The 23459-nt window shown below is 39.6% G+C and overlaps 1 long non-coding RNA gene across 1 annotated transcript in view; it reads left to right on the forward strand.

The window, feature by feature from the left end:
* Positions 1-940, forward strand: part of LOC145720807 (uncharacterized) — a 125792-nt gene extending 124852 nt beyond the window's left edge. Inside the window, exon 2 of the long non-coding RNA XR_014144018.1 lies at positions 706-940. This is a non-coding gene — a long non-coding RNA (uncharacterized LOC145720807). The remainder of the gene's footprint in view (positions 1-705) is intronic.
* Positions 941-23459: the final 22519 nt, after the last annotated feature.

The raw sequence follows: 23459 nt of genomic DNA on the forward strand, positions 1-23459 counted from the left end.
CTCTTTCTTCTTCTTCTGGGATCCCAATTATTCTAATGTTGTTTCTTCTTATGGTATCGCTTATGTCTCGAATTCTGCCCTCATGATCCAGTAGTTCTTTATCTCTCTTTTTCTCAGCTTCTTTATTTTCCATCATTTGGTCTCCTATATTGCTAATTCTCTCTTCTGCCTCATTTATATTAGCAGTTAGAGCCCCCATTTTTTATTGCACCTCATTAATAACCTTTTTGATTTCAACTTGGTTAGATTTTAGTTCTTTCATTTCTCCAGAAAGAGTTTCTCTAATAACTTCCATGTCTTTTTCAAGCTCAGCTAGTATCTTTAAAGTGATGATTCTGAACTCTAGTTCTGACATCGTACTAATGTCCATATTGAGTAGGTCCCTGGCAGTCGGTACTACCTCTTGTTCTTTTTGTTGAGGTGATTTTTTCCATCTTGTCATTTTGTCCAGTGGAGAATAGATGAATGAAAGAACAAAATGCTAACAGGGTAACAACGTCCCCAGAAAATATACTCTAAACAAATCAGAAGAGACCTGAAACAGAGGGACAAGAAAGGGAAAGAAAGAAAAAAGAAAAAGAAAACAATAAAAACAAACAAAAACTGAACAACAACAACAAAAATACAGAATATGATCAAATATTTTCAGGCTGGTGCATAGATCAGTGCCACACACTAGATTTTGGCTGTATTTTGGTCTGTTAGAAGAAAGTGCCTCCCAAAATTTTAAAGAAAGAAAAACTTATGTATGTACAAAAATAAGGGTTAATACAATGAAGGGATGGAATATGACTGTAAAGATGAAAATTATAAAAGATTTTATAAAAGGAATTGATAAGTAAGAAGTTGTTTGAAAAAAGAAAGAAGAGGATTAAAAAAAAAAAAAAGAAAAGAAAAAGGGAGAGAATGTGATCAGGCAGGAGATTAGAACAAAGGCATACCCTAGAGATTTAGGGTACATTTTGATCTGTTAGAAGAAACTGTATCTCAAAATTTTAAAGAGAGAACAACTTATATATATATATGCCAAAAATAAGGGTAACTACTATGAAGGGTTAGAATATGACTCTAAAAATGAAAAAAAAATGTTTTTTAAAAAAGGGATTGCTAAGATGTTGGTTGAAAAAAGGGAAAAAGAAAAATTAAAAAAAAAGAGAAAAAGACAGTTAAAAAAAAATTAACTTTGAAAGACTAAAGAATAATGGTAAAAAAGCCATGAATTCTATGTGCAGTATTCCCCTAGCTCTGGAGTTCTGCTGTTCTCATTAATCGGTAAACTTGGTCTTGGCTGGCTGTTCTTGCTGATCTTCTGGGGGAGGGGCCTGTCGCCATGGTTTCCAAATGTCTTTGCTGGAGACGGAATTGCCCTGCCCTTGCTCGGTCTGGGCTAAGTTTGCTCGGGTTTGCTCTTGGGAGATTTTGTTCCTTGCAAGCTTTCTGTACAGCTTTGGAGGATGAGAATGAAAATGGCGGCCTCCCCATCTCTGCCCTGGAAGGGCTGAGAACTCGGGGCCCCACTCCTCAGTGAGCCCCCAGAGAAAAGCAGTCAATCACTCCCGTCTCCCCAGTCTCCGGCTGCACTCCATGCTCACCCGGCCTGTGACCGAGCATTTCTATCTCTGGCACCCGACTCGGTGTGGAGTCTCCAAACCCAGCAGATCCCTGCAGTGTGCTCCCACACCACTCCTCCTGGGAGAAGAAGGGGTGTCTCCCCGGATCTGCCACTTGTTGGGTCCCTGCTGGAGGAGCAGTGGCCCGACTGTGCTGCGGATAACGGTTTATGGCAACCCCGAGCTGAGAGCCCACTCCTCGGCTCCGTCTCTGCAGCCGGCTTCCCCGCTCTGATACCTGGAAGCTCTGCCACACTCAGGCACCCCCGGTCTTTCTGTGACCCTGAGGATCCTGAGCCCACACTGTCCCGGAGGGTTCCACCCCCGCTTAGCCACTGGAGCGACGTCCCTCAGCGGAGCCAACTTCTAAAAGTTCCGATTTTGTGCTCCGCGGCTCTATCACTTGCCAGAAGCGGCCGACGGAGGCCCCCTCCCCCACTGTCTATCCTCCCAAATATCGCCTCAGATTCACTTCTCCACACATCCTACTTTTCAGAAAGTGGCCATTTTTCTGTTCAGAGAGTTGTTGCTATTTTTTTCTTAGATCTCCTGTTGCGTTTGTAGGTGTTCAGAATGGTTTGATCCCTATCCACCTGAATTCCTGAGACCAGACGAAATCCAGGTCCCCTACTCCTCTGCCATCTTGCTCCACCCCTGTGACATACAGTTTTTAATCAACTGATAACACTATGCCAAGGTGCATCAGATTTTTAGAAATTTTCATAGAGCTAAAGAAAGTGCATCACTTCTTATTTGACAATGCTTCCCATGAAATATAACGTATGCTACATAATTGTAAAAACCTTAGCTCTTGGGGCGCCTGGCTGGCTCAGTCGTTAAGTGTCTGCCTTCAGCTCAGGTCGTGATCCCAGGGTCCTGGGATCGAGCCCCACTGCGGGCTCCCTGCTCCACGGGAAGCCTGCTTCTTCCTCTCCCATTCCCCCTGCTTGTGTTCCCTCTCTTGCTGTGTCTCTCTCTGTCAAATAAATAAATAAAATCTTTAAAAAAAAAAAAAAACCTAGCTCTTTTAGTAGGGAAGGCTCAGTTTTCTTATGTAATCAAATAAATACCTAATAAAGACAAAAGAGAGAACTTTTGTTTTTTAGTTAAATTATGTTAAAAGGAAAGAAAAATCTTTGTTTACAATTTCTTATAAGAGCAGGTCGATAATCTAAGAAAACTTTGGCCTTTTAACAGAGAGAAAACCAACTTCTAATTTCCCACTGGTGTGCTTTTGACATTAAAATTCTTTTTTTTCCCTTTTAGCTTACATAAAACCATTCCAATCCTAGCTTGACTACACATAAAAATTCCTTTCTCAATATCCCTCTTCCACAAACCTGCACCTTTCTATATCCATTCAGCTGTTATTTCAAAGCTCTAGCCAAGAATCAGGTCCCCATCCATGTGGCTAAGGCTGTTCACTGATATCCGGGGTCCTATGGAGGCTCTCCTACAGCAGTTTGAATCTGAAAAATCCTCTCCCCTCCTCCTTTTTTTTTTTTTCTTCAGTCTCCTCAGGCAATGCCTTTTTGTTTATCTCCTGGGTGTTTATAGTTCAAAGACCTGATAAGATTGACAACTGCAAGGGACAGAGAAAGAATGCAAGTTTTCTCCCAGAAGTTTTTTTGGGGTAATTGCTATTTAAAATGTTCCTTTGTATGAGGGCCCAGAAAGGGCATGTGGCATTTTTTTCTGTTTCCTCGTCAATTACCATAACATCCTCCTCTTCCTTCTTGCCACTTTCCCAGAGATTCTACCTCTTAGCATTCCAATCAGGCTTTGTCCCAAGTACCTGGATCTTAAGGCAGCACCGGGCCCTCCTAGTCTTGCAGAGCAGGGAGCTAAGGCCTCCAGCTTTCTATCCTGCCCTCCCAGCTTGTCTGCCAGCCCCAAAGCCAGCCGAGTGGTGGACACTCAAAGGTCTTTTTCTAACCTGAGCTCTTTTTCCAACTTTCTAACTTGAACTTCAGCTTCTAGTTGGGCATCCATGGCCAGCCCACTGCGCTTCCCTTCTCTGCCACATCACACTCTGTGGGGTTCCTCAAACAAACCCTAAAGCAGCCAACATTTTAGGGGTGTCCCCATACTCACACTGTAGTCCACAGGCATCTGACATATGGACCACCCCTCCCTACACAGAGGTCACAGACCAACTTCAGATTTCCCCTGTGGATGCCTCCTTCCCAAGGCTACAGAAGTTACTTAAGAGGCTTATAGCAGCCACCCTTCCCCACAAAGAGGTCAGTGGCCAACTCAGGATGTCCCCCCTCAGATGTCTCATTCCCACGGACTAGGTCTTTGGTCTTCTGGCTGGCTCACCAATTTCTGGTTTACAAACTCCAAGGGAGCTTCCCAGGTGTGATCTGCAACTGGCCTCCATGTGCACAGGGCAGGGGAAACCAGAGAAAGAGGCAGCCATTCCAGATTGGTGGCAGCAGGTTTTATAAGCAAAGAAACTTACATACAAGGCTTGTCTTGGGCAGCTGCAAGTTGAGAGGTCTCTGTCAAATCTTCAAAGTTTCTATAGAGGTTTTACCTGGGTTCAGACATGTATACTGTGAGTATTCTCAGCACACATCACTATCTCAAAGCTATGTCCTTGGGGCAACCTCTGAGTAGGGAAGGCAAGTGGAACCCATGTCCCAAGGGTAGGGGAGGAGATGAGGAGCCTCCATTTGCTGGGGTCCAGCTCAGGGGTGAATAGGCAGTCACATCGTCTCAATGATCTCCCCCCAACACCATTGGTGAGAATATAAATTGGTACTGCCACGATGGAAAACAGTACAGAGGTTTGTCAAGAAATTAAAAATGCAACTATTATAAGATCCAGCAATCCCACTTCTGGGTATATAACTAAAAGAAATGAAAACAGGACCTCAAAGAGATATTTGCCCTCCTACGTTCATTGCAGCATTATTTACAATAGCCAAGATAGAGAAACAACCTAAGTATCCATCAACAAATAAATGGATAAAGAAGATGTGGTTTATATATACAATGTAATATTTTTCAGCCATGAGAAAAAAAAAAAAAAAACCATGTGACAACACGTTTGAAACTTGAGGACATTATGCTAAGTGAAATAAGTCAGAGAAAGACACATTCTCTGTGATCTCACTTATATGTGGAATCTAAAAAAGTTAAAGAAAGAAAGAATAGAATAGTGGTTGCCAGGAACTGGGAAGTGGAGAAAGTGGGGAGACGGTCAAAGGGTAAAAACTTCTGATTTTAAGATGAATAAGTTCTGGGGATCAAATGCACAACATGGCATTAGCCATGGAGCTATAATTATAACTAATAATACTGTATTACATACTTGCAATACTTGCAAGTTGCTAAGAGAGCAGATCTTAAATGTTCTCACCACAAAAAAAGAAATGGTAATTACGTCAAGGGATAAAGGTATTAGCTAATGCTGCAGTGGTAAGGATTTTGCAATGTATAAATGTATCGAGTCAACACATTGTACACCTTAAATTTACACTATACTAAACATCAGCTATTTCTCAATAAAGCTGGAGAAAAATAAATAAAAGAGTGCCTGACACAGAGTTGGAGTACGGTCAGTGGGTGTGGCATTCTCAAGGTCAACCTGCAAACCACAAGATCATGGAATTCTGTCACGTGAATTATCATATCTGTGATGTGACCATCCAGTAATGAAGTGAACTCCACAACTAACTTGTAAAAATTAGAATCCTAGTGCCTAGTGTTAGCAATAGTGTCAGATTATTTGAAAAAAAAAAAAAAAAAGCATAGATGCCAGGCAGTAACAACTCTAAATTAGTTTCCACTTGACTAAAGTTTTTTGATCTCTATTTGTGAGCCAATTCTGAGAAAATGTTAGACTCATAAAGATCCTTTCTTGCATCGCTAGAGATATCTTTTTAATCATTGAAAAATTCATGTGTAGCATCTCTTCTTACAATATGTTACGATATCACACTGTGAAATGTGAATCTAAAGCATCAGGTAATTTGTAATTCAGCTCTGGGCACCTATTGAGGGAGACTTTGGAAGCGGACTGCCTACAATCAGGACATCCAGAATCACAAGTGAAAAACAGCTTGTTGGCATTTGGATTCTTACTCTGAACTATTTTATATTCCTAATACTTTCAGAAATGAATAGAGGATGAAGAGAGGTGTCTATTTTTGTCTCTTCATGCCACCTCTGTGTTGTATTTAAACCTCCAGATTAGGCAAAGACCAAAGTCCCCAAAATGTATAAAACAAGTACAAATATTCATCAGTCATCTATTTACTGGGTACCTACTGTATACAAAGATGTCAAAAACTGGAAATACAATAGTAAATATGAGAAACAGTCTATCTTGAGAGGGGCTTACAGGCTAATGAGAGCTCACAGTTAATTTAAAAGAAATTGACTAGTGCTCAGGTTATAAATCTCTAGTCTCAAAGTGATGGTTTATTCAAATTATGCCTCGGTATTCCTTTAGCAAACAAGATTCATTCTTACTGGGATGCACAAGTTATACTAATTTAAATATGCCACATTTGTCAGTATGGGATCTGTATATGGCACTTTCACTGACAAATAGTAAACAAGACCAATAAGATGATCTATCATGCGTCATTTCACTGAAGAATAGAATTGTGATTGTCAGCACAAACTGATCACCTTTCTTACCTGTTGTAATACTCGTTATTATAGTGGTGGAGGAGGTATCTTTGTCATATTTAGAAACTGCTTGTCTCTTTCACCACTTAAAAATGTCAAAGCTGATTTCCCAAAGCCTCATTTTTACCAGTGGCTCTCAAAGAGGGTGTGGTTCCCAGACTAGCAGCACTGGAATCAGCTGGGAACTTGCTGGAAATGGAAACTTGAGGCCCTATTCCAGATCTCTTGGATCAGAACTTCTGGGTATGGGGTCTAGCGATTTGTGTGTTAATAAGCTATGCAGGTGATTCTGAAGCATACGGAAGCTTGAGAACCATAATTTCAATCCAAAGTCATTCCCCTGGAGTTCGTTCCAAGACTGTCACTCACATTTCCTAGAGCTACACGGCCCCACAAGGTAGTTAGTAGTGTGGCTATGCTGCTCTTGAAATGTGGTTAATCCAACCTGAGATGTACTATAAGGGTAGAAACTGTCCAAACTTCAAAGATTTCATGAAAAAAAATGTAAAATATTTAAGTAATTTTTTTGATTAAGAAACTTTATTTTTTAGAGCAGTTTTGGGTTCTTGGTAAAATTAGAAGGAAGGTACAGAGATTTTTATAGACTTCCTGCTCCCACATAGGCAGAGCTCCACCCACCCCCATTATCAACATCCCCCGCCAGAGTGGTACATTAATTATAATCAATGAATCTACATTAACACATTATTTTCACCCAAAGGCCAGAGTTTACATTAGGGTTAACTTTTGATGCTGTACATTCTATGGATTTGAACAAATGTAAAATGACATTTATCCACCATGATAGTACCGGACAGAATCATTTTACTGACCTAAAGCCCTCTGTGCTTCACCTATTCACCCTTCCTTCCCCCCAACACCTAAAAACCACTAATCTTTTTACTTTCTCCATAGTTTTGCCTTTTTCAGAATGCCATATAGCTGGAATCATACAAAAATGTAGCATTTTCAGATTGGCCTCTTTGACTCAGTAATATGTATTTAAGGTTCCTCAATGTCTTTACATGGCTTCATAGCTCATTCCTTTTCAGCAGCACTGAATATTGTTTCATTGTCTAAATTAGCACAGTTTATCCATTCATCTACCGAAAAATAACTTGGTTGCTTACAAGTTTCAGCAATTAAATATAAACCTGCTATAAACATTCTTATGTAGGGTTTTGTGTAGACAAAGGTTTCAACCCATTTGGGTACATACCAACGAGTAAGGTTGCTGGGTCCTATGGTAAGAGTATGTTTAGTTTTGTAAGAAACTGCCAAACTGTCTTCCAAAGTAGCTGCATTTTGCATTCAGACCAACAATTTACAAGAGTTTTTTACTCACATCTTCACCAGCACTGGGAATTATCAGTCTTCTGGATTTGGGTCATTCTAATAGGTGTGTAGTGGTATCTCCTTGTTGTTTTAATTTGCAATACCCTAATGACATATAATGTGGAGCATCTTTTCATATGCTTACTTATTATCTGTATATCTTCTTTGGTTGAGAAGTCGTTCAGGTCTGTGGCCTATTGTTAATTGGGTTGTTCATTTTTTTTTTTATTTCCGAGTTTTAAGAGTTCTTTGTATAATTTGGATAACAGTCTTTTATCAGATGTTTCTTTTACAAATATCTGGCTTATCTATGGCTTGTCTTCTCATTCTCTTAATCAATAATATATTTTTTCATATTGATTACATATCAACATGATTAAGTTTTTGAAATGTTGGATTAAATATAAAACCATATTAAAATTAGTTTTACTTTTTAAATCTTTTCTTAGTGGCTACTAGAAAATTTAGAAGTTCATATGTGGCTTCCATTTTTTTGTCCATATTATGTTTCTATCAGACAGAGCTGTGCTAGAGTCTTACACCTCTTTTTAGAAAAATCTCCCATTTCATTGTGATACATGGTGCCGAAAGCACTAGTGTCAGGAGTTCTGAGATAAATACTATAGTAATGAATTCAATGAATTGTGAAAACCATTGAGAAGAATTTACTTTAAAAAAAATGATTACTATATGTTATTGTAGTCAAGAAAACAATCCTGAAAAAGAAACATTTGCCCCAAGTCAATTCTACTCGCAAATGTAAATATTATCACTTATCTAAGATTGAATATCTATTACAGCTGTAGCCTCATACCAGGAATTGGATTGCCTTCATTTCAAAACTCATATGTTCATACTGTGTTAAAATGACTGTTTAAAGGCACCTGGGTGACTTAGTCGGTTAAGCATCTGCCTTCAGCTCAGGTCATGATCCTAGGGTCCTGAAATCGAGTCCTGCATTGGGCTCCCTGCTCAGCAGGGAGCCTGTTTCTCCTTCTGCCTGATGCTCTCCCTGCTTGTGCTCCGTGTGCGTGTGTGTGCTCGCTCTCTCTCTCTAGCTCTCACTCTCTTTCAAGTAAATAAATAAATAAATAAAATCTTTAATAAATAAATAAATGAAATGACTGCTTGACCTGTATATGTCGGACGTAACTGTTCACCTGCCCTTCCAGACCCTCTTGGACTCATCTGTTTCTTAGTACCTGAACGTCTTGCTTTGCCTTAGCAGTAATCATGGAGACTCGCTCTCTGTGGACTGGTACCTCTGCCAGGGGACTTGCCTACGTCCTCCCAGAAGCTCTGGTTACTCTAAAGCCTTGTAAATATGAATGAAGAACCACACTCTGGTGCCTGGGACCTGGTTTTCCAGGCAGCTGCCAGGGTAGCCAGGCGACACAGTCCAGAGCTACAGGGAGAAAGAGAGCTCCCCTTGGGTAAATGTTGATCAATGAGAAACAGAATATGGCAAGTATGCACACATACCTGCCCTCTGCCTTCCTTCTCTCCTCCAGCCCGGCAGTCCAGAGAAGTGTCCTGCACATGTCCTTCCACTGCTCACCGTACAGCAGAGGCCAGCATACTGGCCACTCCCTAGCAATGCATCCCTCCTCTGGTGCCTGGTCCTGCAAACATTTGAATCCAAACCCAGGATGGAATGCGAGGTGGGACAGAGAGAGAGGAAGGAGAAAGAGGCTAATGAGCTGAGAAAAAGCAGTTAGGGTCATGAATCAGAGGCCTCATTACATCAAGATGATGTGTGGAGTGAGGACAACAAAAGTAAATTTCTTCAGTTAAAAAAAAAAAGCATGTTTCGTTCAAATGAAAGGATTTTTTTTTTTATTTCCATGCCATACAAGGAAGACTTGTATTCTGTGCAATACAAGGGTTATTTCTGAAATATAGTTAATTTCCTGCAGCTGAACCAAAATACCTTCTGTAAGTAACAATTGACTCACTTTTTTACTATATATTTAGAAGTAAAATGAAGATCCCCCAACAGAAAGCTTCTCTGCCTTATTCTTAGGTCATCTCCTGCTAGTTGTGAATGTGACAGAAAAGCTAGCTCATTAGTGCTCTGTAGATGCTTGTGTGGGAAGACTTAGCATCCCATTTTACTTAGCTGTTTGACATTTTTCTCTCTAATGTGTAATCTACTGAGAGAAGCTAATCCTCAACTCATCCTGCTCAGTGGGAAGTGAAGAAATTGTTAATTATCCCATCGTGAATCCACAAGTACTATGAAATTTGGTTTGGGTGTTTTGTATACAGCATTAGCGAACTAACCCCCATTCCTCAATGCGGTGATCTAAAAGTAGAATGTCTACCAGATAGTTGCCTTATATTTGCACTGGGCGTAAAACTAGGAATATAAAGGAAAATTTCCTTCAAATGTTTACAAGCAGCTGGGAAACAGTACTGTCACATTTCTATGGGGACAAAGCTAAAGGAAGCTTCTGAGAACAGAACCCCACAAATGCCGAGGAAGAATGTGATATCCCAACATGAAGGACTGCTAAGAGAAAAGTCACAATCTGGCAGGCCCTTTGGCTGAATTCAGCTCATAGACAGGTTGAATTCAACTCATTCAGTGTTTTTATAACATGAGCTAGTTGCCAAAATTTAAAAATTGGCAGGCTGCACATACAAATGCAATCCACATTTCTGACTTCCTTTGAAAAACAGGTCAATCTAGCATACTGGGGCTATGTTCCATGGGACTTCTGTTGGATGGAGCAGGGAGAGCATGCTCTCTCCACTCCACCTCTGTTCCCTTCCCCAAAACCCCTGCCCTCATTCATTTTACCAACTTGCCACCTGTTTGCATTCTCAGTTAAGAATTTCCCTACATTTGGGGGCCTGGGTGGTTCAGTCCATTAAGGGTCTGCTTTTGGCCCAGGTCATGATCCCAGAGTCCTGGAATCAAGCCCCAAGGGGGGCGGGGAGGGTGTCCCTGCTCAGAGGGGAGTCTACTTCTCCCTCTGCCTTTCTCCCTGCTCTTGTGTTCTCTCTCTCAAATAAATAAGTAAAATCTTTAAACAAACAAACAAACAAACAAAAAACCTCTCTACATTTCAATTGCATCTGACATGATAGTCAGATCTTTCCCATTGGGGCATTCTGGGACAGTGGTTCCCAAATTTGAGCACATACCAGAATCACCTACAGAGCTTTAAACACTGCTCTGCTTAGGCCACACCCCTTAGTCACCAAACCAACTTTGGGTGGAGGCAGGTGTAGCATTCCGCGTAAGTGTTTTTCAGAGTTCTCCAAGTTATTTCAATACACAGCTAGCTTTGAGCACCATTGTACCTGAAAACTTTTCAAACTCCTGAAGCATTCTTCCACAGAATTCAGACAACTTGGTGCCACCTCACCAGGAGCAATAAGATGGCAGACGGGATGGCAGACAGAGGCACAGGGGAGAGAGAAATTGGTTAGGTCAGGAGTTTGTATGCTGGTTGCACATTAAATACCACAGGGAGCTTTGGAAAAAAAACCTGCTGTCCTGGCACCATGGCCAGATATTCTGATTTGAATGATCTGGCTTAGTACTCATTCATCTCATCAGTATTTTTTTTTTTTTAAGCCTCCGAGTTTTTCTAAGAAAAAGCTATGGGTGAAGACCCTGGTTTAGAGCATTTACTACAATGTAGGATACTTACCTGGGTAGGAGTTCTTAACTCACCTAAAAACCAGAAGCAAACAGACAACTGGATATCATTGAACAAACCAGCCTTTCAATGGATCTCATTTCCTTCCTGTATGTAGATCTGACCTTCAGGTTTCTGTAGCCTTTTAATTCCCATGAAAAATTGTCATGTCTCCAAAATTAGAGGGTAAGTTTCTAATTGGCAGAATCTACAGCATAATTTCATTTTTAACATGTATTTTAAATGCCTACCAGCTGCTTGTTTCTATCTTCCTTCTCGCTCTGGCTCAAGAACCTCCTATGGAATCTGGCACCTGGTAGACTCCCAGTAAATGTTCGCTGAATTTAGAAAAGAGCTAGAGAGTTTTCATAAATTCTAACATCTGTCTCTAAGTTTTCTCTTTCTTCATCCTTAATTATAAAACAAATACCACAAGTTCCTTTTTTCTTAAGATAATTTCCTCAAAGTTTAAAATGTGGACTTACCTCAGAAAGTTATTTACTAATTTAAACTCTTCTTTAGGTAACCCTTTCCATTATTCAACAATCCAGCATCCATTTCACCAGCTCATAATTTCTTCTTTTTTATATTGATGTCTGAATTTCTGGTTCTCATTGGAGTGGGGTTAAAGCTATCACCAGAAAACTTGAAGCAGCATGGACCAGATGAGGAATAAATATGCTGTCCATTGTTGGGGGAAACAAAAGTTATATTGACGAAAGCAGAAAAAAATATATAAATAATCAAAAGGAAGCAGCAAAGATACAAGCAGGAGGATACAAACAAACATAAAGGCCAAGATGAGGACAAAATCTCATAAAAGGAATAGAATCAGAAGAAATGTTCAGAAGAGAGATAAAAAGTAGTGTATTCCTGGTGACAGATACGGAAACTTCCTTAAGCCCTAAGGACATGGACAAATGTATTGTTAATCATCATCCAAGGTTGGACTTCCCTATTCCATAAAATTCCCTCAAATTGAACTTCTTCAGGTCCTAGACTATATCATTTGGAAATGATATTCTAACTCATGTGTGTGACTTTTGTCTCAAATTGAAGAAAGCAACACTTCTCAAGCATCCTGCAGAGTGCCAACCACAGTGGCAACTACATATAGTTGTCTTTCTCCAATTCATTTGTGGATTGGGTTCTGAGGCAGATTGTATTTTCTACAGATAGCTCAAATATCTGCCATTCCATATGTTCTTGTTAAACCTTTCCATTCCCTTATTGAGAAATGGAGTTGACTTCTACTTTCCTTGAGTCTGGGCAGATTTGTGACTTGTTTGTAAGCAGTAGAATGTGCTGGATGTGATTCTATGATTCTTGAGGCAAGGAATAAAAGGTGATATAGCTTCCACTTTCTTCCCTAAGACACACTTGCCTTTGGAGCCCTTGAGATACCACATAAAAAATACAACTCCCATGAGGCCATCATGCTCAAACTAGTTAACATAGAAAGAACACCTGGAAAAAAATTACATAAAGAGAGAAAGATGGGGGCGCCTGGGTGGCTCAGTCGGTTAAGCATCTGCCTTGGGCTCAGGTCATGGTCCCGGAGTCATGGGATCGAGCCCCACATCAGGCTCCCTGCTCAGCGGGGAGTCTGCTTCTCCCTCTCCCTCTGCCCCTGCCCTGCTCGTGTTCTCTCTGTCTCTCAAATAAATAAATAAAATCTTAAAAAGTGAGAGAGAGAGACAAAGATGCACAGCCAGCCCTGCTGTTCCAGCTCTAGCCACCTTCTGACTACAATTGACTGAGATTCTTAGCCATAATTACCACCCATGTCTTTCCAGAATTATTTACCAATAGAATTGTGAGTTATAATAACAAAATCATAGCTGTTGTCTTAAGCTACAAAGTTATAGAGTAATTTTTTTAATTTAGCAATATAAGAAACCCATTTCTATCACAAGGCTCATACTTTGGATATGAAAGTTCCTCTTTAATCAGTGGTGTGCCTGTAAACAACCAGCTCTCAGGGTGGGTGGGTGGGGGAGCCCTAATTTGTAGCACTTGCTGATTACCTTGTAATTTCAAGCTACCAGCAGAAAGATTACTGAAAGTAGGGTTGGAAAGAGTTACACAGTGGCTCATCATTATGCTTTTTCTACCATATGGACACAATAGGTGTAAAGAGCCTCAAGAGCATAGGTAGTATAGTCAACTGTACAAAATAATTTGGAAAGGTGAATCTTAAGTTTATCTTTGTTTTTAATACATGTAATTTTAAATATATACAATTTAATGTTTGATGATGGTTGTGTCCAACAAGGAGCTTACAGAATTCCTGAGAAGTTAACCATTGGCTCCAGCACACGGCTGTACTTGACCTTCTCTATCACCCCCTTCCTCAGCCCTGCTGTAAGCGCCAGTGCTTAGGGAAACATTTCAAGATTGGATAAGATCTCTTTGGTGTAGACTCTGTCTCCCACCCAGCATCTATCCTGTTCACCCTCCCAGCTTGGCCCAGTGACTTCCATTGTTTCACTGACCTTCAACAATCTGATGATTCATAATCGTCGAAGTCAAAATCCATTTCCCAAATCAGTTTATTAGGACTTATTATGAGAATGCCCCACATGTACCTCATATTCAATTTACAAAGGGTTGAAGTCATCATCTTTCTCACCACCCCTTTCCCAGCTTCTTTATCTAGTTTAATAGCATCATGAAACCCCTGGTCCCTGAGTATACTTGAATACCCTCTCCGTGTCCAGGCATCAGAAAATCCTGTTATTCCATGGTCTTCAGGTTTCGCAATTGTGTTTACTTCTCTCCACTTCAGATGTGACTATCACAGTCCAAGTATTGATGCTTTCTTGACAGATCATTGTAACAGCCTCCCAACCTCTGGTCTTCTACTAATCCTTTCTTCACTCTGACCTCAGGGTTCCTTTCCCGACCGAGCTGTGTTTCTTTCTTTTTTTTTTTTTAAGATTGTATTTATTTATTTGAGAGAGAGAGAGAGAGTGCACGCCCAGAGGGAGAGTGACAGGGAGAAGCTGACTTCCCACTGAGCAGAGAGCCCGATGTGAGACCCGATCCCTGGACTCTGGGATCATGATCTGAGCCAAAGGGAGACACTTAACAAACTGAGCCACCCAGGTGTCCCCGTGCTGTGTTTCTGTAGGTTGCTCCCATTTTTCCAAGATTGTGAGGAATAGTAGAGCATGTCACAAGTACTCCCACTCCATAATTTCATTGTCCAGTGGAGACAAACAGAGGAGGCCCCCTGAGGCACACATAGGGTTTATATATACATCTTTATATACACAGTGTCTTAACTCAGATTATAAATTTAGTCTGAATTTTCCTTTTGATCTGTACTTACCCTACTTGTGAAATTCCACTACAGTTCAAGTAATTTAAATTGTTCATAATTCATTTCAGATATATTTCTCCTTTGTATCTGTATTCTCTAGCAAACCCAGCCAATGGAAATCGAAATCTATATGAGAGATATTTGCTATTGTCTGCAGATTAGTCTTAATTTTTCTCCCTGATTACACCATGAGATAGAGCTATAGAAATACAATTATGGGCACCCGATTTAATTCTTGAGAAAAGATTCCCTTGGGAGTTGTGTCACTTTGATCAACCTTAATTTATAACAACAGAACCATCTGGGTCTGATTTCTGTGGACACCAAATTAAAAAGAAAATCAGTTAGTTTACCCACACTTCACCTCTGAGCTGTATCATTTCATTCAAGTGACAGTGGCTGCGTAAGCAAAAATATATTGGATTTTTTTATTAACCCTAATTCATATACTCAGTATTTTAATCTTAATCCTAAAGTACTTAGGTTCAGCATGAGTTGCTAAAATGAATAAAATTCATTGGATCATAAAAGAAGATAGAAAAGTTAAATGATCTGAAATATATTTTATATGAGACTCTCATTTTTCAATAAAGCTTCAGAAAACATGCCTGTGTTCTACAAGAAGGGATATATTACAGTCACATTGGAGGTTTCAATAACTTCTGATGTTCACAATGGATTATTTAGATGCTTATAACTGAAGGAAAATGTTTTCCATCAAAATCTGCTGAATTACGTTTTCTGGGGATATTTTTCCAATATAGTCCTCTACAGGGGCGAGGGGGAGCTTTAGAAAACAATCTATCTTAGAAAGAATAACAGATTTTTACTGAGAGATCTTCGTGTTCTTCTTTCCCATATAGAGAGTTTTTCAGTTCTTTAAAATCTGGCTCAATATAGACACCTACACACAAGAGTTGTTTTCGTCTTCATGGTGCCTGCCTCCTGAATGCTATTTTGTACTTGTCAGCCACATCCCCGTGTTGTCAGCCTCCCATTTGTCAAAGGCACAAATGCCACTTGCAAGGCTTTACCACTTCACCTAAAAAGAAAAGATAGCATTTCCACACAACTGTCATGGGATTTCTTGTTACGCCACTTTGTTTTGATTACTTCCCATACAGAATGGGATGGATCCTGAGCATCAGCTAGAAAATAAATTGCAATGAACTAGTATAAAGTATTACTTAGCTCTTCATTGTGTGCTGCTTTACCAAGAGCATTTATGCATTTATTCACTACCCCTCCATGTCTTCATGAAGTATTTATTTTAATAGTGGTTGAAATTTATTGAAGACTTAGTCTGTGCCAGACCCTGTGCTCAGCATTTCATATATTATCCCATCCCTCTACAACCTTAGAAGACATAGGTACTATTAATATGCCCATTTTGCAGAGGAAGAAGCTGAGGTTAAAATTCTTTTCATGTGAGCAAGATTTCCTTCTCTGCACTTCCCACCATTAGCTTTTAGAAAGAAATGTTCAGTCCTAAAACTGGTAGAGGAGGTGATTTCCAACTTATGCAAAGACAGTTGCAGATTTAGCAAATAAAAATATAGTGTGCCTATTTCAATATAAACTTTTTTTGGTATAAGTATGCCACGTGCAATATTTGGGACATACTTACGTTAAAAATTATTCATTGTTAATTTAAAATGCAGCATTAAATAAGCATTCTGTATTTTATCTGGAAACACTATTTATAAAGCTAGTTCAGGTTTCTAAAATTGGATCCCATATATCTTACCTAAGCAAGACTTATCCAAACTCCTGCAGGTACAAAGCCATTTTCCATACTGTGATCTTAGCTTTGATTCCAGAAACCCTGCAGAGCATGTAGGGTGATTCATGTGTCCCCATTGGACCTAACCTGCTATGCCCTGTGGGTCCCCAGCTAACTAGACCTAGATCCCTCCTGTCGGCAGGGGGAGAGATCTTTGCTTCTAGGTCTCTCTTCCCACAGTGTCATGTATCTGCCGTGTTGTCTGCAGTTTGGGTTCCTGACTCTGATGTCCCCTCCTGCTGTCCTTGAAGAACTCTGTGCTTCTCCTGGCCTGACTGGTGGCAGACTGTGCTTGCCCCAAGCCTGTCCCAAGGTTCCACATTGGAGCCCAGGGGTCTATAAGGCACCATTCTCATCATTTCCTCAAAACTCTTAGGAAAAATGTATCTTTTCCATACTGTACAGGAAGTCTGAACACTGAAGAACTTACAGGACCAGGGTGAAGGGACCATGACAGATTCAGTAAGATCAAAATAGGGGACAAAGGGGACAAAAGTGAGAAGGATTGAGAAGGTCCAACTTCAGCACAGGTGGATGTTTGCAGTATTTACTACCTGACAGATGAGAAGAATATTACTGCCCTCCAGTTGGTCCCTCTCTGGATATAAATGTCTTGAAAAACTCTGAGATACATTCTTATTGTTGGTGGGGCTAGGGGAATGGCCAAGCAAGCAAGGCACTTGGACACATTTAAGGAGACTCTCGCTCCTAGAGTTCCATCCTTCATTAAATGACCCTGAAATGAACCACCTCCTTAAAGGTTGTGCCCTAGGCACCTCACATGCCTCCCCGAAGCCTCAGCCCTGGTGGTTGGACTTTCTTCTGCCCCACCAACATGTTGACTTTCTAAGATTCCCTCTGAATCTTCACCACGTAAAATGAGCATGCATTGAAATTTATTTAATTTCTAAAATGAGTTTTAGGTTAATTTTTAAAAAAAGCAATACCTCATTTATCAATTAATAAAATGCAGTTGCATGACCTTACAGCTCCTAACTGCCAACACTGATCCCTCACGTGGTATTCACTTATTCTTTCCAAATAAAATAAATCAGATATAGTATGATAGAATAATAAATCACAGTGTACAGGAGCGTGGATTAGAAAGAACAGAGAGGTGGATTCCAATGCCAGCTCTATCACCTACTGTGGGATTCTGCATGGATGGAATCATCTCTGTGAGATGATTTTTTTATGTGTGAAATGATTAGACACCCATTGAAAAGGGATGTGGTAAAGATTTTTAAGAGTACTGATTTATAATTGACTGAGGGCTAGTGAGTTCTTCAGAGACCATGGTTGTCTTACCTCCTCTGTCTGGGCAATAATTTCTTCTTGAATTCATGTTAATTAACTTTAATTTCTTATATGAAGGAGATAGTACACAAAGTCTTTTCTCCTGCCCCATCTGTCTTTGTAGAGGAGAAAGAAGCCTAAACTTGAAAGTAAGAATCTCGGGTTTGAGCTGAAATTGACCAAATACTATCATGGGTGGAATAATTTCACCATTTAGCTTCATCGTCTGTGCAAAAATGTGAGTCTAGGAGACCCTTTTCTTCACAAATATCTTCTTAATTGTCCTGTAGTCAAAACTGCTGATGAAAACTGTTCAGATGTCATGACAGTAACATTTGTAAAATGACTTTAGCCACATCCATCACATGAATTTTTGAGCATCTTTGTTTTTGAAATAGATTGTGTGCTGCAACAATTTGTGATCATTAGCAAAAAAAAAAAATCCAAGCACTGACCAATCAAGATCAACCTAGAACACCCAAGTCATCAAGGTGGATTTAAATTCTAAAAAAAAATGTGATAATTGGCTATTTTTAAGTCTTTAAGACCTTGTTATGCCACAGTAGCTTACTGATATGCTGTCCTCTAAATCCTTGCCCATCTCCTACTGATTCTCAGATTTCCCTAATTCTCCTGGTCCAAAATCATTTCTCCTTCCTCTGGATGTCTATGGAACAAAGAATTTTCACCACAAGTTGGCAATCAATGCTTGGAGTACCTGCATATATTTTTATATCCCTAATCTGGTAGTAATTGCCTTGTTGAAAGAATCTAGTGCCTCCTTACACTCACAGATCCTTATACAACGCAAAGAATATGTAAGTATTTCTTTCTTTGATTAATACACTTTATTTTGTTGTTCAAACCCCATCTGATTTTTTTTTTTTAGAAAAAAAAGGGGTGGCATTGTATTTGCTCTATAGCACCAGCTCTAAACAATGCTGATTTAATTAAATTAGGGTGAGGCCTGGGCATTAGTATCTCTTAAGTTTCTCAAGAGATTATAATGTATATCTAGGATTAAGAACTGCTGCTTTCAGCTCGGCTCTGAATGGATTAAATCCTTAGGAGACTTTCTTTTAAAGGAGTTTATTCTGCCATGTTCACTTACTCCAGGTAGAAATCACTGAATGCCCCTTATAATCTGCTCAGGTTTTTGGCTTATTGATATCCTCCTTTTCCAGCTATTTTCCCATCTATTCCTGTTTCTGAGCAGAGCCACATGAACCCTTGCTTCTTTTTATACTTTAAATACAAACAAATCCTTTAAAACCAAATTGATTCAGCTGGGGGAAAAAAAAATAGCACCAAGTGGAATGTTGGTATTTTTATAACTTCTATGTGAACAATCCATTTTAAATGATTAATTCCATTACACTGCAATTTACATCTAGTGCCCGCTAATGAAATAAATTAGTTTCAACATCAATTCAACCCGTTTCCCTTTCTCACATGTTCTCATTAGCTTCATCCTGAATGTTTTTCTACAATTTCTCTGCCACATTAGCTGCACCATTGCTGGACTGTTGTTATTGATTACTGAGAAGTCCACCGCAGGAAGGAGGAATAGGCAGGGAGCTGGTTACCGTGGTCACTTTATAGGGAAGGTGGGAAAAAGTCATCGACAAGATATTTATTCTTTTTTTTAAAAAAATAATATTTTTATTTTTTTAAATATTTTATTTTTAAGTAATCTCTACACCCAACGTGGGGATCAAACTCACGACCCCAAGATCAAGAGTTACATGCTCTAGCAACTGAGCCAGCCCGGCTCCTCAAAGTATTTTTTCTGTTGTCTGCTTTCTAGAGGAAATGGTGTATTTCTGCCCCCACACATGTTGAAAAGGCCCTGATAGGTAAACAGGTTCAAAAAACATTCTCAGGGATGTAGCACAGAGGACTTGATTTATTATATTAAATAATAATGTTACATATGTTGCAATACATTTCTGTACTTATAGTGCTTTCTCATCCCTTATCTTGAACCTTCATGGAAATCTTAGAAAATCAGAAATACAGATATTTAACCACATTTTATTAACAAAGAAACTATAAGTCAGAGAGCTTCTGCAAGTGACCTCAGACTCTTTAGTGGCAGAGTTGGGACCAAACTTTCTTTTTCCTGATTAGCCTTCAAAACCAAGAATCAGAAACCAAAAATGACATGTTTGGAGAATCTGAGAATATGTAGGTTGCATAGTAGGGAGAGATGATTCCACGTAGAGAGAAGCTGTATCATCCATACTCTTAAACACTGGAATGGCAAACATGACTATAAATGTTCCACTGAATAGACCACAGTATCAGGAATGCCAACATGCAAGGAAGGAACCTATTTACCTGACAGTATTATTGAATAAATAAGCCATTTTCTCTCATGAAGACATCATTTAAAACCAACTGCCTCAGATGCAGCACATCCTATTAAACCAATGTGTCTATAAATTTAGGTAATGAGTCCCCCAGTAAAGGTCTAAGAGACTGTGGCATAGCATGGATATGTGTTGCTGGTTAGATGATGAGTAGATTCAAAGACTCTGGGAGAGCAGAGTCAGAGGAGCATTGCATAAGGTCCTTAGAGTTGGTATTCCTAGAAGCAGAATGGAAAGATGATGCACCAGCCAGTACCCCAGGACTTCAATGAGAGAATGGGGCCAATGTTTTCTATTCCATTATTTTGTGGAGGATTATATGTCAACAGCATGGAATAGTGTAAAGAATATTGACTTTGCCATCAGGCAAAATCCCTTTCATCATTATATTAGCTGAGTGACATTGAAAAGTTGTTTAATATTTCTGAGCCCCTCAGTTGTCATTTCAGAAAAATATATAACCCGGGGCGCCTGGGTAGGCTCAGTTGCTTAAGCCTCCAACTCCTGATTTCAGCTCAGGTCATGATCTCAGGGTTGTGAGATCTCTGGGTCGGGCTCTCACTGAGCATGGAGCCTGCTTCAGATTCTCTCTCTCCCTCTCCTCTGCCCCTCCCCCTGCTGGCATGTGTGCTCTATAAATAAATAAATAAATTAAATAAATAAATAAATAAATAAATAAAATATATAACCAATGATGAAATAACCTAAGACATTAAAAAATTCCTTTAGAATATATGATATATAATATAATGAATGCTCAAAAATAAAAATGTTTGCCCCATTTCCTTCCTCTTCATCTCTTTCCCCTAATAACCATTACAATCCCCAAGTCCTCTAAGTTTTAAAACATTTATCTTTGTGGAATGGTTAAAAGTTCAGAAGATGAAGTCATAAGAGAGAGAAGACAATAATATATTTTTGTTTGCGGGTGGGGAGGGATTCTAGGTCCTCAGCCTCTTTTCTCAGTATTCAGCAATAGCCCTCCCCCCAAAAATGGTGATTTGTCACAAAACAATACTACACAAGTTAATTAGTTTTCTTTCCATTCAGCTAGAATTATAGGTATAAAGGTGTTCACACTGGTTTTTCATTAAAACCCAAAGTTCAGGATTGATAGTCATATGTGCTTTTGATAAATAGTTAATTTTGGCATTTGGCAGCCGTCAAGATGCTTAAATCCTGAAAGTCCTAGAGGGGGCATAATAAAAAAGGAACTTTGGTGCTAAAATGGAAACAACTCACTCACATCTAAGGCTTGAACATTTAGAATTTGTGGACACATAATGCTACCTAATAATTTAAATTTCGTTTCTCAATTATATCTCATTCTTCTTTTCTGTAGAGGACCAATAAGTGGTTTCTAGGAGCTACCTCTACCCACTTCACAGTGAAAATACTGTTAAATGCTATTTTCTCTTCTCTGTTTCAAAGCTCTCAGACACACATTCTCACACTGAATTCTCAACACAGTTGGTGGTTCATAGGCAGGAATTGAGATCAGAGAGAGAGTTTCATGAGATCATGAATTTCATGAGATCAGAGAATGATTAAGTGATGGGTTCGGGACTAAAGCTAGGGTGTTGATTTGGCCAAAGGCGGTTCCAATTAACACATGTTGAGCCAGCATAATTATGAAATAATTCTCCTCATTTTCAAAAGGAATCAGACTGATTCCATGATCACCTGAGCTGGAAAACACATCCCCTGGGTCTCCGTCTCATGCCCCTTCCACTGTACCCAGCTGGATTTAGATACACCTACTCCTTCAAGAAATTAACATCCAATCTCAGCCAGGACCATCTTTGCTATGGTAGAGCAGAGAGGAAATAACCCAGAGGGGGTAGGAAATGGAGTCATTACCACCTTGGAACTTACAAAGTTTCTGTTTCTGTTTCAAATTACTATCAAGAGTATTAATTTTTCAGACATGATGCTGAATGATGTCCTGAAGTTTGTTTTATTTTTTTATCAGTATTTCTCCCTAAAGCCGCAGTCTAGAAAAGTCTAAATCATTACTGTAATTACATAAAAAGATAAAAAAAACAGCATTAATTTGTACTCACTGGACAGTTTAAGGGTTCAATGGAATTCCATTAAATTTGATTTCATTATTAATAAATACCAAATGTTTTTATCAAGTATTCAAAGAGTTTCATTTCAGCTTTGTGTTCCCTTTAACATTTGAATTTAAATTTAAACCATCTGTTCCTCATGAGCACAACACATCATGCTTATCGGTCCAGGCTGAAGGTTGCAAGTTGCATATGAGATCAGTCTGGGTCTTATTAGCATCGGGCTCATAAATGTACATAGCCAACAGCTCACGGAGTGAAATGGAGCCCAGCAAACCAGTCTTCAGTTGGGTTAGCAAAATGAAGTACAATTCAATACAAAACCTCTTACGTGTAGATAGCTCTTCATGTTTTCTGCATTTGTTTGTCATCTAACATCTTTGGAAAAGAAACAGGCCAGATGCTACCAAAGTCTTCAGATAGAGAAATCAGCATCGAGTTCTCAGCAAGGTCAGCCAAAGACCACATAAAGAGTCAGTTGAGGGCACCTGGGTGGCTCAGATGGTTAAGCGTCTGCCTTCGGCTCAGGTCATGATTCCAGGGTCCTGGGATCGAGTCCCGCATCGGGCTCCAGTCCCGCATCAGGCTCCCTCCTCGGCAGGGAGCCTGCTTCTCCCTCTCCCACTCCCCCTGCTCGTGCTTTCTCTCTCTGTCAAATAAATAAATAAAATCTTTAAAAAAAAAAAAAAGAAGAGTCAGTTGAGGGATGCTCCACACGTGAGGGTATGGACGCACCCAGGGGTGCTAACAACAGAGGTTCCTACACTCTTTTCCTCATTTTTTCCCTTTTTTCTTTTTCTTTTATATTTTAAAGATTTTATTTTTAAGTAAACTCTACACCCAATATGGGGCTCAAACTCACAACCCTGAGATCAAGACTTCAATGTTCCACTGACTGAGGCAGCCAGGAGCCTCAAGAGATTTTCTCTTCTTTTTATTTTTTTAAATTTTATTTTATTATGTTATGTTAATCACCATACATTACATCATCAGTTTTTGATGTAGTGTTCCATGGTTCATTGTTTGTGTATAACACCCAGTGTTCCATTCAATATGTGCCCTCTTTAATACCCATCACCAGGCTAACCCATCCCCCCATCCCCCTCCCCTCTAGAACCCTCAGTTTGTTTCTCAGACTCCACAGTCTCTCATGGTTCGTCTCCCCCTCCGATTCCCCCCTTCATTCTTCACTTCCTACTATCTTTTTTTTTTTTAACATATAATGTATTATTTGTTTCAGAAGTACAGGTCTGTGATTCATCAGTCTTACACAGTTCACAGCACTCACCATAGCACATATGTCTATCACCCAGCACCCCATGCCTCCCATCCCCCACCACTCCAGCAACCCTCAGTTTGTTTCCTGAGATTA

This window comes from Leptonychotes weddellii, chromosome 3 (genome assembly GCF_054177405.1).
Source record: "Leptonychotes weddellii isolate Sample4059 chromosome 3, ASM5417740v2, whole genome shotgun sequence".
NCBI lineage: Eukaryota > Metazoa > Chordata > Mammalia > Carnivora > Phocidae > Leptonychotes > Leptonychotes weddellii.